The following is a 14,364-nucleotide window of genomic DNA, read 5'->3' as shown; positions in this document are numbered from 1 at the left end:
CCAAATTAATACTGTTTATTGTAATGATACTTAATAATTTGAGCTTTTGATTGCCATCTGTTTTCAAATTGTACTAAAGCTTTGCAACCAAAAAATAAATAAAAAATCCAGATACTTCATTCAAAGTGAGTTATACATATATATTTTTGTATTTTATCAGGCAGAACATTCCCTTGAAATAAAACCCAGTATCTTGAAGTTACTACTGTACTATTTGATTTGTTTTTTGCAGTCACTGTGTAGCCCCGCCCACCATGGCATCTCATTGGTCCAAAATCCAACTTCTCATAACTGTACATGAAACATAAGTTTAACGAAGAAATTACTGAAGCTAAAACTGGAACAATTTACTGGAACAGCAATTTGAACTCAAACACTTTCCTGGGTGTTATGGTAGAGTATGTTACAGCTAGGTCTTTTATAATATTGTTTTTATTAGTGGTAATAGCTTAGACCCACCTGCATACTAAGACTGATGACATGATTAGAACAATGAGCAGTATTGAGGTTCCTCTAATTACTGGAGCAATTACAGCATGTGTGCATGCCAGCAGTGTGTGTGTAAATTGGAGAGGGTCTGATTGTTGGTATGTCAACTGCAGCTGTGTCCACATGGGCAGAGAGCCTGCACAGCTAATAAGCATGGAAGTCCAATTCATCCTCTGCTATAACATCAGCTCTCATGCCAAGCAAACCAAAAAGAAAAACATGTGGCTCTGACATGGCATGCAAAAACCAGGCAAGACCAACCACACACATCGCCATATAACAGACTCAAAGACGTTTACTTTCACCTGAGGAGCAACAGGTGACACACAAACACAAGGTATTTAGTATTTTTAACTTACTAGTATCTATTTTTATGTTACTAGTGTATACTATACTAGTGAAACTATTTTCTCACAGAAAGTGCTAATATGTCTCACAAAGTACTAACACTGAATTAAAAATGAAATTTTGAAGTGGAAAAACTGAAAAAAAACCAAAGTATTTTCTTCTAAACAGAACTCCAATAATCTGTTTTATTAAAAAAAAAGTCTGCATTGGACACTTATTCCAATAGTGTCTAGTACCTAATCAATTAAAGTCTATTAAAAAAATAAAAAAATATATATATTATTAAGCAATTGAATTGTGATTTTATTCTACTAGATTCTCTGATTATGGTAATACTTCCTATTATTTTTGTTCCCTTTTTAGTTTCCTTTACAAATAAACAAATAGGAAGCTTTCTATTGTTTTTAACTATATATATATATGGTGTCTTACATTTCATTATAGGCTATATACAGTAGCAGGAAGTAGTAAAGGAAACTAATGAGAAGTGGTATTAGTAGGCTACAGTAGGAAACATAGGAAGTAGTTCAGGAAACCAATAGGAAGTAGCATTAGTATAGTAAGAAGTACTATTGGAATAGTTACTAGTAACTTAAAATAAGTTTACTATTAATATAATGAATTAGGTGAGATTAAAAAAATAGTCATGAAAATAGTAGGCATTTAATATATACATATATATTAATAATTTCTTTTTTAGTTTTAATAAATATATATACTAAAACACTTTGCCATAGTTTTCCATGCTAAAATAACCGTTCAGGTTATTGGTGGGAGGTCTTGTAGTACCTTTCACTACTGACCGTGTCTGTAATGGTATGATGTTTGCCAGAATGGTCGGTTATGAATGAACCCGGTGGCTCTGAGAGACACATGCGGGGGTCCTCACGGTGAGGTTTTCCCGCACAACACGGCACAGCTGCGCCTGCGGGACTGTCGCTTCAATAGACGGGGGTCAATACAAGCCCTGCGGGGACGAGCGCATACCAAATCAGAGAGGCAGCGGGAGGGGGAGGGGCTCCGTATCCAGTGCACGTAACTCTGCGAACGTTTAGGTTTCGCGCGAAGATAACGCAAAGTTCTCGTCACGAACGTTCCACTCAAGCTATAAAAGCCTATTTCTTTTGGCGAGACAAGCGTGAACTGCGCTGAGATTTGGGAAGGAATCTTTATTGTTCAGATCCCTCCTCCTTCTTGGGAAGTGGGAGGACCCGAGAAGTTCCTCGCAAAAGGGAGAATTGTTCCAGGACTCAGTCATCCAAAAACGTCCTTTCAATGCAAGAACTTGGGGAGCCGAAGAAAATGTCGGTGCTGCTGCAGCAGTGAATTACTGAAGCAGTAGCGGTTTGCGGGGAAAAGAAGGAGAGGAATTGCAGATTTCTTGGATTAAACAGCGAGGAACACTGGAAAAAGTCGACCAACGAAAAACTAGTGGATTCAACTCCAAACTACTGCACGCTTTTGGTAAGTCTCTCTCCTCCCCCCAAAACATCTCTTGTTTTTAGGAACCCCACCATGCTATTCTAATAGCTTTCTCGACTTTCATTCATTTTTCATAGTATTTCCTGCACTTTTGCGAATATTCACCATATAGAAATGATCGCGTGTTGTTAATCTCAGGAAGATGCCTTTTTATTTTTTTTATGAAAAGATGCGCGTGTTAGCTAACTAACGTTAGCTATTATGTTTCGACGTTCTCTTATCAGATTGCTGTAATAGAGTCCCGAATCTCCGAGGTTTTTTCTTCTTTAAAAATGATTTAGTAGTTATTTCAATAAAAGGCGGCTAAATGCGCATTGGCTGCTGCTGTGATGTTCATTTGTCCCCCAATGCTAATCATAGGCACAATTAAAATACGTCTGCATTTATAAGATTTATAATATGTTTGTATTAACGTATCATTGTCAGAGTGTCAATAAATGTGTTATGAATTCTCGAAGAAGAATACATGAAAACTTTTGCATAGTTTTACACAGGTCCCATTCATCTGTAGTAGTTGACATTACTGTGCTCAACACAATTTTACACTGGATTTATATATTTTGTCATTCTATTAACTTTCTGACTTTTTATTTATTTACTTTTGAGTTTTTTATTTTGATAAAACAAATTGGTCAAATGTTGATAATTGTTGGTCATTAGGACATTGTGCCGAAAATATTAAAGATTACAAAGAAGTGTTGTAGCAGTTATATAAAAATATTTGCTTTATTGGTATCTCTTTCACTTCATTGGTCTAAAATAGAAGTTTTTATAGATATTGATACATTTTCTTCTTAATCCGTTATCATTTTGTCTGTTAGACATAGCTAACTGTTAGGGAGAAAATACATTTGTGACTTTTTAGATAGCAAAACAACATAATATAATGGATAATAAATATATGGCAATGAATTAATGTAACAATACTACTAATAATAATACGCAAAATACTCATAATGCATATTATGTTTTATTGTTGTAGTCTAATGATTTAGTTATTATGATTAAAAAAAGTCAATATAAGTCATGAAAATTATACTGTTGATCTGTAAGATGTCATTTGCTCAGAAATAACTGCTGCATTGAGACAAAACCAGACCTAACTGATGAACTACTAAAGATTTGATTTCTGACATTTGATTTGCAAAATGTTCATACAGTCCCGCATGCTTATTATAGAGTTATAACAGGACAATACTGTTACAAAGCTGCTAATGTAGTTTATCAGGACCCCAAAATGTTAGCACCCAGGTGCTGCATTGTTCTCGAAAAAGAAAGAAAACAGGCCAACTGAGAGGAATGCTGGCTGACCTTGCATTTGTTTCAAACTAGTTGATAGATTCTTGCGAGCCAGATCGCTCTACTCGAATGCCAACAATTCAATTTGAGGAAAAACTGTGGTAGCTGGTTTTTGCTCAAGATGATTGGTGGTCGGGTGGATCAAAGTTGTTCCATAATTGATTCCAGTCTGATTATCTTGTTGGCTTTCATAGTGCTCTGACCTTATTTGGTTATAATGCTGGGAAGGCCTATTAGCTATGCACAGATGGATGCACAGATTTGAGATGACATGCCCTCATTGCTCCACATTCTTTCAGTGTAACAGGTATCCCATAGCTGAGCCAGAGAGGCCCGTCTGGGGATTTGGAAAGGTTGATAAAGGCGTATAGATGGGAGGGACGAGGCTGATCGGGTATCAGTGTGGTAGAGATGTCAGAGATGTGACATATGTCTTTAAACGCTCTTGTTTTCATAAAAAAATAGGCAACGAGGCTGTAGGTGTCAGCATTATGAACTATTTTCTAGTGTGTGACCAAATGAGAGCTGATTAGTCTTGTTGGATGTGAAGGTTTTTTGTTGCCCCAGAGGTTTTTGGACCAGCTTATTGTTTTCTTAAAGGGTGTAACTTTTCTGTTAATTTGCAGAAGAAGGTTGTGTAATAAAAAACTCCTCTAGGTTGGCTTTCATGTCTGTTTCAGCGGGTATGTTCATGCAGTCATAACAGCCTGGAGGCAACAAACTGCGGGTTTGTGTGTGCGTGCGGGTAAAAGATGCTCTCCAATCAGGATTATCTTCTCATAGTGGAATGCACGGCGTGTCAGTCTGCTATTTCCAAACGTGCTCTGAATTATCCAAAGCTCAAAAATATGGCAGTTGTCAAGAGGCAATTTTTAGCCCGCAGTGAAGAATAATCGTCTCTGAAGTATAAAGTCGCTGTTGGGGCCGCACCTGGTCGAGGTAATTTAGTTTCAGAGCTTTCTCCATTTCATTAGGCGCATGATAACACCTGGATGTCCAGGTGGCTGGTTGACTTTCTCACTTTCTCATGTTTGGTTCCTCTTGTTTTCTTGGAAAACCCTAATTGTTAAAGGGATAGTTCACCCAAATATGAAAATTTGCTGAAAGTTTACTCACCCTCAGCCTGTCCAGAATGAGTTTGTTGGAACAGATTTTGGAGAAATTTAGCATTGCATTGCTTGATCACCAGTGGATCCTCTGCAGTGAATGGATGCCATCAGAATGAAAATTCAAACAGCTGATAAAAACATTGAGATAATCCACAAGTAATCCACACAACTCCAGTCTATCAGTTAAAGACTTGTGAAGTGAAAAGCTTCATGTTTGTAAGAAACATTAAAGCTATTACTGGTTAAAATATGAGTCAATACAACCCATAAAAATGCTTCTCCTGTTGTCTTCTTTTTTTACTTGTAAATGTCGCTTGTGCATATTTCTGATAAATTTATTACATTACAAAACATACAGCTTTTTGCTTCACAAGATATTACTCAATGGACTAGATTTGTGTGAATTACTTGTAGGTTATTGTGGTGTTTTTATCACCTGTTTGAACTCTCATTCTGACGGCACCCATTCACTGCAGAGGATCCATTGTTGATCTAGTGATGTAATGTAAAATTTCTCTGAATCTGTTTTGATGAAGAAACAAACTCATCTTGGATGGCCTGAGGATAAGAAGTGTATTTTTTAATGAACTATTCCTTTACGAGCAATATGTGCATTTACTTTAACTCTAAAACTTGTGAAATACTCGGTAATGTGTTACCTTGTCACTTCACTAGTCGTTGTGAAGACTGTATTATGTCAAGCGTGTGTTTGACCTGAGTTGTCTCTGACCATCAGGGAAACGCACAAACATAGCGGCACGTTGCTGTTTGTGTCAGTGTGTGTGTTGCAAGGCGGTGAGATCATTGATAAACTCCAGACCCTGCTAAGTAAGCAGCGACTGTTTGCAGACAAACAGCTCAGTGTGTAAAGCTGATATTTGTACAAAGATTAAGGATCGTTTGACAAGCACAGAGTAATGGAGACATTCTCACAAGACCATTTACACTCTCTTGATTACTCGTCTTTAGAGACCTATAGCTCACTGTCAGAGTCACACATATGCTCTGAAACGGTTCTGCAAACATCTTCATTGTCTGTCCAGGGTAGATTATATGCTACTTTCATATTCTGATAATTGGAATTTTATAAATAATATAAAAATTTCCATCTCTTGTTGAAAATATGTGAAGTTTTTTTTTTCTCTCTCAAACATAAGGAGGTTTTAAAAGAGCTTTTTAAATATGATTTTTGATTTGCAATATACATTACTTTTCAAAAGTTTGGGATCTGTAAGATTTTTTTAATGTTTCTTTTGCTCACCAAAGCTGCATTTGTTTTATTCTATTAATAGAATAAAAGAGGTATTAGTATTATTGATATAGTATTCCAATTTTAAAAAAACTTTTCTATTTTAATATATTTGAAGGTATAATTTATTCCTGTGATTCAAAGCTGATTTTTCAGCAGCAATTGCTCCAGTCTTCAGTGGTCACACAATCCGTCAGAAATCATTCTAATGCTGATTTGTTGCTCAAAAAACATTTCTTATTATTATCAGTCTAGAAAACAGATGTGCTGCTTAATATTTTTTGTGGAAACTCTTTGGATTATTTTTGAATAGAAAGTTAAAATAACAGCATTTACATGAAATACAAATCTTTTTAACATGATAAATGTCTCTACTGTCACTTTTGACCTATTTAATGTAGTTGCTAAATAAAAGTATTTATTTCAAAAACAAAAATCGTACTCACCCCAAACTTGTAAACATTTGTGTATAAACACCTGTCCTTCAGCATAGAGGTTTTGTTTTGTGATGAAATAGGTAGGATGTTTTCTTCGTCTTTATGCCTTTTGGACTCCATGGTATGTTCAAAAGCCAAAGGCTACTGTATTGTTTTGCAGTTTAGGGTTTGTTTATTATGTGGTTGGTGTTGCTTTTGATGTGTCTGCAAACTGTGTGGTCATGGATGTTGCAGGTGTTTACAGTTGACAAGGGCTTCCTCTGCCAAAGCCAGACCTTTGGCTCTGAAAGACCTAGTTATTTGACATTCACCATACTAAACCTGTTTTTAAAAGACGTTTTAGACACTTTTCAGCTTTAAATGTCCTATTTTGTTTGCTTTTCGACTGTTTTGTATCAGTGCTGTTTATAGCCATTCACTCAGGCAACAGAGCATTATTGCATGAGTGCGTTATAAATCGTTTTATTTTTATTATATATTTTTATTCCCCACCCCGTTCTGCTTGTTTTTTTCCGATCTTTGGAACTGGACTCTTGCTGGCGAGCACGCAGACAGTCTAAGCTCACTGAGTTCCTGTTGAATAATGTGGAGAAATTGCTTTAGATTTATAATTGGTTCCATTCACTATGATAGAAAAGCTGCCAGAGCAGCAGGGGCCCCTCCGTCCTTCCCTCTCTCCGCTCATCTGCACAGCTATAAGCTCTGTGTGGTTTTACAAGAAAATATGTTCAGTATTAATTTCTATTCTTTATTTTGGAATGAACTTCACAATGGCTGCATGTGTTTGAGAGTTCGAAACATTTGTCCTTCATCGTGATTTGAAAAGTGTTTAATTCTGTTAGATTTTTTTATTATATTGTAGGGCTGGGCGATAATTCGATAACGATAATTATCGCAATATACTTTTCCTCGATTAAACGATATGAAGATTTCGATAAATGTTCGATATAATGTTTATGCGCCAAAAGCGGAACGAAACAGCGCGACTCATTTGATCAAAGTTCAAACTGCTGCGCGGCGTGAACTCTCTAGAGCAGATGCGTTTACTCGGTCACGCAAGCACTAAACAGCGCTGTGAGATCCAGTGTGAAGCACTTGAATTCAGCGATTTAAATTCAGTGAATTAAACTAGTTTATAGCCAAACAGGAGAAACGCTGTGTGCAAGGAGACAGTCAATCTACACATCACCATCATTTACCATGGATTTACTGTAGTAACACTCACTGCACCATGGTGTAGAAATGGACACAGTAATGGTATAATTATAGTGTATGTATTTGTTATTAAACCATAGCATGTGTGCATTTGTACAGAATGTTTTTAGACTACTGTTTTACATGCAAATAGGTGTCAGGGAACTGTTGTGTGTCTGTCATGTGTTCCTGCCCCTTGTGCCCATATTTGGTTTGTTTCCTGTCCTTGTCATATGTAATCATTAGTTAATTCTTGTCTAGCCGTGTTCGTCTCGTTATCTATGATTTACCTGTGTATATTAGTCCTGTCTGTTCCGTTAAACTTTGTCTGGTCTACTCGTTACTCCCCGGTGTTCCTGTTGATGTCCGTGTCTTACCCTGCCTTGTCTTGTCTTGCCCTGCCTTGATGTCAGTAAAGTGTGTTATTTGAGTTTATATCCTCGTCTGCGTGTTCCGGTTCCTCCCTAGTGTGTGCACCGTGACAGAAGACCAGACCTAAACAGTAAGCGGCGCCCCTTCACCTCGTTTTGTTTTCCGTTTTTTTTTAAAAGTCTTTTGTTGGTTCCTGTTTGTCTGTCCCTCGCGGCATGGAAGTCGCCGCTCGTCATCCTGCCTTAGCCCGCGTCAAGTGGTCGTGGGAGTTCGGCGGGATCGCCGCGAGTACCGCGAGTCCGCTGGCCGCGAGCCGACCAGTCTGTCAGCCGATCGCGGGAGAAGTTCGCCGTTGTCCGCGGCTCATCCAACCCGCCGATCGTGGGAGATATCCGCCGCCGTCCGCGGCTCCCAGCCTGCCGCTCACCCAAGTCCGCCGTCCGTGGGGAAAGCCAACCCACCGTCGGCGGCTTCCCCAAGTCACGCCGCCGTCCGCGGCACACCGAGCCCGCCGTTCGCGGGAGTTCACGCCGCCACCTGCGGTTCACCCAAGTCCGCCGTCCGTGGGGAAAGCCAACCCACCGTCGGCGGCTTCACCGTGCCCGCCGTTCGCGGGAGATCAACGCTGCCGTCCGCGGGGAAAGCCAACCCGCCGTCGGCGGCTCCCCCTGTTCACGCCGCCGTCCGCGGCTCCCCTGTGCACGCCGCCGGTCCGCCTCTGACTCAATGCCCGCCGGTCCGCCTCTGACTCAATGCCCGCCGGTCCGCCGCTGACTCAAGCCCACCGGATTGCCGCTGACTCAAGCCCACCGGATTGCCGCTGACTCAAGCCTGCCGGTCGCCGATACCCTCTCCGTGGATCTAGTCCACACGTCACGGCCAGGAGAGCCGTGTTTGTGTTCGTTGTGCCCACAGGAACATTTTAAACTTACCTTGTCGTGTCATGTCTTGTCCATGGAGACTCGTCTGGGGCAGGCGGCTCCTTGAGTTGTGGCCATGGAGGCCAGTCGCAGCCGCTTGCCCCCCCTGTCGCAGAAGTGGAGGAGGTCGCTGAGGGACCCTGTGAGGGCCCCTGACTCCTCGTCATGCCCAGAGGAAGACTCAGCTTCCTAGTCAGCCCAGGAGGGCTTCTGGTTCCTGTGGGATGTCCTGTCGTGTTTGTCTGACCCTGGAGGGTTTCTGTCGTGTCTTGTACTGTTTTGTCTGTCTAGCCCCGGAGGGCTCCTGATACCCCCTGGATTCCCCATGGAAATTTTGGGGGGGGGTAGTAGAGCTCTGGGTGGAGTGGGTGGGCCGAAGAAGGATGCCATGGCCACAGTTACCACCTGCCATGGCCTCCTGAGCTCCCTGCTCCGCCATGGGTCCTGTCTGTCTGTTCCGCTCTGGAGGTCCCCGTCCTGTGGTCCGTGTCTGTCCTGAGAGGCCTCCAGAGCGCCCACCCCCCCTCCCCGATGGAACTGTTAAGGCTCGGGACGAGCCTTTCGGGAGGGGGGAGTTATGTCAGGGAACTGTTGTGTGTCTGTCATGTGTTCCTGCCCCTTGTGCCCATATTTGGTTTGTTTCCTGTCCTTGTCATATGTAATCATTAGTTAATTCTTGTCTAGCCGTGTTCGTCTCGTTATCTATGATTTACCTGTGTATATTAGTCCTGTCTGTTCCGTTAAACTTTGTCTGGTCTACTCGTTACTCCCCGGTGTTCCTGTTGATGTCCGTGTCTTACCCTGCCTTGTCTTGTCTTGCCCTGCCTTGATGTCAGTAAAGTGTGTTATTTGAGTTTATATCCTCGTCTGCGTGTTCCGGTTCCTCCCTAGTGTGTGCACCGTGACAATAGGCTACTTAAAAACCATATAGTTATTTTTACCATGGTATTGAGGTGTTATATGTGTGGTTTTAATTGTTTATCATCATGATTTAATGTATGCTACTATGGGAGATCATATGCTTAGTATAAAAAAAAATAAATAAACTTGGTCAGAATAAATTTAACCATATAAAACTGAGGTTGGTATAATTTTTACAGATGTTACTGATTTTAAAAATGATCACAAATTTACCTCTGCATCCTAACTCAAGCTACTATCAAATGCGCATTTCTAACAGACATAAAAAGTTATATTATTAATATTATCAGACAACCCAAACCTGTTTCTTGATTTGAAACAATATCACTCATTAGAACATGCAGAAACTAACAAATAAACTTTTCTATTTAGATATTTATTTTAAGGAAAATTAGCCAATGGAGCAAAAGTCTGGCTTTAAACTTGAAAGAAATAAAGATTTTACATTTATCGTGATAATTATCGATATCGACTGATATGAAAAAAATCGCCCAAAATATCGCACGGCCCTATTATATTGTAGTTTGAACCATATTTAAGCAGTTGGTTCTAAAATTATTTATTTGAATTAGAACAGGTTTTGGGTCCTTGTGAGAGTGCAAATGAGAACGTTCAACACACACACACACCTCACATATAACATATATATCTTTTTTTTTTAAACTGTGTTTGGGCCAATGGCTCATTTTCTCTTTGTAAGATGTGTGTGAAGTGATCTAAGCTCATTGAACCCATTTACTGATTGACAATAGTTTCCTAATAAGCATCACCAAGGCAGTTTTGTAATGGATTTTTGGTGAGCTGAACCTCTTATAATATCTGCCTTGGTGGGGAGCAGCACGAAAACAGAGTCAGTCTAATCCTAACTGACAGTTCCCATCGTCTGGCCAAACGGAGGTATGCAGTCATGTGACCATCCTGCTCAAAGTAACCGAACTCAATAATTAGCGTGTGCTAGTTAATGCTGCCTTGTTATATGAATTATGCAAATATCAGGGTGCTTAATTGATCAGAGCCTCTGGACTTGGCTCAATCTTTTGCTCGTTAATCCATTGAGTGGGTCTCATTATTGTATTTTCTGGGCAGGGGTGCATGTTGCTCATTAATAGACTGAAGGGTACGGTGATGGCAAGGGTATTGGCCTTGTTGGTGGTGCTTTTGATGTTTAATTTTTCCGGCATGGGAACGACTGATGTCTTTGCGGTGAAATGTGGGAGTCTAGGCAGACCTGGAAAAGATTCTGCTGTGCTTACACCTGCTAATCTGTACTGAGAGCCATGAGAACGTTCCAGAGGATTAAGTGATGGTGAAGAGCCCTGAAGGTAAAGTTATGGCTGTGGCAGCAGTGAACTTTTTTTTACTGTATCTGTTTGGAGTTAGTAATTGATTTACTTATTTTTGGAAAGAAATGAATGCTTTTATTCAGCATGGTTCGAAAGTGACATATAGCCTAACACATTTGTAAAGGCTGTTTCACAATGAGCGCGATGCGAAAAAGTAAGACTGACGAACGTTGCTTTCACACCGAGCGCAAAAAGATTGTTCGCCTTCTGCTAATTCACATCTGCACGCTAGGTGGCGCCGACCAGCAATACATTCTTCCTTATGTAGCCTATGTATCTCGGATATGGCTTTCACATCGTCCACTGCTCAATATACAGCATTGAATTTATATAAATAACTTTTGGTTCTTCAACAGAAACACAAACTATCCATAATGCTTACAAGAAAATTTAATTAGAGGTACAATTAGCATCAAGCTACATTTCAAAATGTATGTAATTAATGTTTTTTCTCAGACTCAACTTTAAACCATCATCGAGTGCTTGTAAGAACTTCTGATTGTGATCTAAAATGGATTTTGATTCTATAATAAGCAGACATGCACTCTTTGTATGTTATAATGGACTGAACGCTACCTGCTTGTCATTTGTCAGAAACATCCTTTATTGTTACACTGTTACATAAAAACATAAACCGAAAATATATCGTATGAATATAAATATAAATATACACACCAACGACAACAACATCTCGACATCCATATTCTTTGTATGTTGGTTGAAAGTCCTCTACTTCTGTGTTTTTACGCTCGTGCTCATTACAGTCTTCTGAGCTTTTAGCGCCACCGCGTCAACCGTTTGGGTAACAGCAGTTGCTCTGGCCATGTGATGTAATGCTCAAATCTTATTGCATGGCAATATTGCAAATCTTATTGTTTTCGCTTTGCGAAACTGAAAAGATTCGTCAGACTATTTCGAAAAAAACTTCGCATTTTCGGTGGAAGCATCCATAGGAATCTGTTGTTTTATTCTATCGCGTCCGATATTCGTTTTGCTTTTTCTCGCTCAGTGTGGAAAGGCCTTAATGTTACAAAAAAAAATCAGAAAAAAGTGATTGTGGTTTCTACAAAAACATGGAGCAGCGCAACTCTTTTTGGTAATGATGAAATGTTTCTTGTGCAGCAAATCTGTTATTTTTAATTGTAATAATATTTCACAGTATTGCTTTATTTTACTGGTATTTTTATCAAATAAATGTAGTCTTGGTAAGCATAAGTGACTTCATTTAGAAACATAAAAAAAAATACTTTTGTTCTTTTATCAGTGGACGTTTGGTCAAAATGGTGGTTCCTCTGATTGCAGACAAATATATTTTCAGCCATTACAGAGCATAAATGTTGAGATATTCTGTTATAGAATGTATAGAACATTAAAGTGTGTTGGTAATCTATGAGGACAAAATTTCAGCAAAACTCTCCCTCTGAACTGTACTTTCTCCATTTTTGACTCCTTCAGCCAAATGGCCAGCAAACTTCAACCATCCTCAATTTCCCCCCTCTTCGGTCAATCACCAGTTGACATCCACTCTCTAATTTGGATCCCTAAAGCTTAGATCCCCCCTACACCCACCCCCACATCCACTAACCACTTTTGGCTCTCCAACTCCCCCAGCCCAAAACTGCAACCCTCACTTGTCCATTGAGCTGCCCCCATAAGGTCTTCCTCTGGCCCTTCTCAGAAACGTCTCTCCTTTCACAGGGGGCCGTAGGGTTATTGTCCGTGCGCCGGCTCACTGCTTTACAATGACTCTTCACTCTATTAAGGTACGTTCTGCCTGTTACCGTTGCCCAGAGCAACGGGCCTCCCGCATGGCAGATATGCGCTGCGGCATTGTGGGCCATGGGCCCGCGCGGGCAGTTGAACCCAGCACTCCTCACACTTGACACCGCATGTGTTTATCTAAAGGGGGGGTATTGTGATGTTTGGAGAATCGAGGATGGGTCGGGGGGGGTCTGAAGGACATAAATAGGGTGAAGGGAGAGAGGGGTGATAAATATTCAGAAGGAGCTAAACCCTACCTCCTCCCCTTGCCTCCTCGTTACTCTTCTTCTCCCTCTGTGCGGAAAGCAGATGGAATGTGAACGGTACGACGGAGGCCCACGGGCGGCCGAGAGCAGTTTTATCCAATTAGTAGGGTTGTCAAAATGAATTTCACACAGGCTGGAGGACAATAGTGACCAGAGTGGCCCTAGAAGAAAAGACTCCATTTAGTGACAAAGAGGCATTATGAAGTCACTTCAGTATTATGCTTTTTGTCTCTCTTTCTTTCTCCCTTTCTCCTATAAACAGAGTCTAACGCTCATGCCTTTGTACAGCCCTTAACCAGATGCTCAGATCAATTAGATCTCTGCTCTCTAAAGGGGTCACATACTTATAACGCAGCACGTTTTTCGCTTACAGTATCATTTGACTCCCCCTGCCTGTGCATCGTTGGTGAAGAAGGAAAGAAAATGGCAGCGCTATGAATTATTTCCCATTACAGTTGTGACTTGATATGAATGTGAAGTGTTTGTCTCAGAGGCGATGACATGAGCTGGATTGCGCATATGTGTCTGAGTGAAGCATGTGTGTTCAAGGGGATAACTTCTGACGCCTGAGACAGGTGGCTTGACAGCCAAGGAGATGCTATTGCCGCCTTTTCCAAACCTGTAGGGCAGCTGTCCTGTTCCTGTTGACAGCACAGCTTTATTGGCTCCAACGAGCCTGATAGTCTGAGTAGATGCAGTAGTTTATTTGATGCAAACATGTAGTCTGATTTTCACGATCCAGTGGGATTGATGAGGCTCATCAATAAGAATGGTTTCAGGTTGGTTGACAGAGCTGCTATTTGTATGTTTTTATGCCTCGCAAACATAAAGATTTTGTAGTTTGTGATGTATTGAAGGTGGTTGTTGTTACAAACTCTGCTGATTTAAATATTTGGACAAGGTAAAGTTAGCTAGCTGGTTAACATGAGATTTTGTTGGAAACAGTGGGAATTATGTTCATAGTCATCACTTAATTCTTAATTATTTAAGAAATGTTTATACAAATATAAAATGTTTATTTATTTATTTAGGCTAAATATTTTTAGATAAAACAAATCTGAACTATGTTCTCAACCCGTCTAGAAGAAAAAAATATTTATTGAGTTCTACCAACAGTTTTTGTTCACTGAAAGTTTGTTGAAATGCATTTTTAATGTTTCAAAGGCTGAATGAT

General features: G+C 40.2%; 1 protein-coding gene across 1 annotated transcript in view; it reads left to right on the top strand.

Annotated features, from left to right (window-relative positions):
• Positions 1–1,880: 1,880 nt before the first annotated feature.
• Positions 1,881–14,364, top strand: part of LOC306862977 (brother of CDO-like) — a 30,906-nt gene continuing 18,422 nt past the window's right edge. Inside the window, exon 1 of the mRNA XM_079406104.1 lies at positions 1,881–2,301. The gene's annotated coding sequence lies outside the window, so the exon portion shown is untranslated. The remainder of the gene's footprint in view (positions 2,302–14,364) is intronic.

The sequence above is a fragment of the Barbus barbus genome (genome assembly GCF_936440315.1).
Source record: "Barbus barbus genome assembly, chromosome: 44".
In the NCBI taxonomy this organism is placed as follows: domain Eukaryota; kingdom Metazoa; phylum Chordata; class Actinopteri; order Cypriniformes; family Cyprinidae; genus Barbus; species Barbus barbus.
The sequence above is the reverse complement of the archived record's forward strand: the minus strand, read 5'-3'. Positions and strand labels throughout refer to the sequence as shown.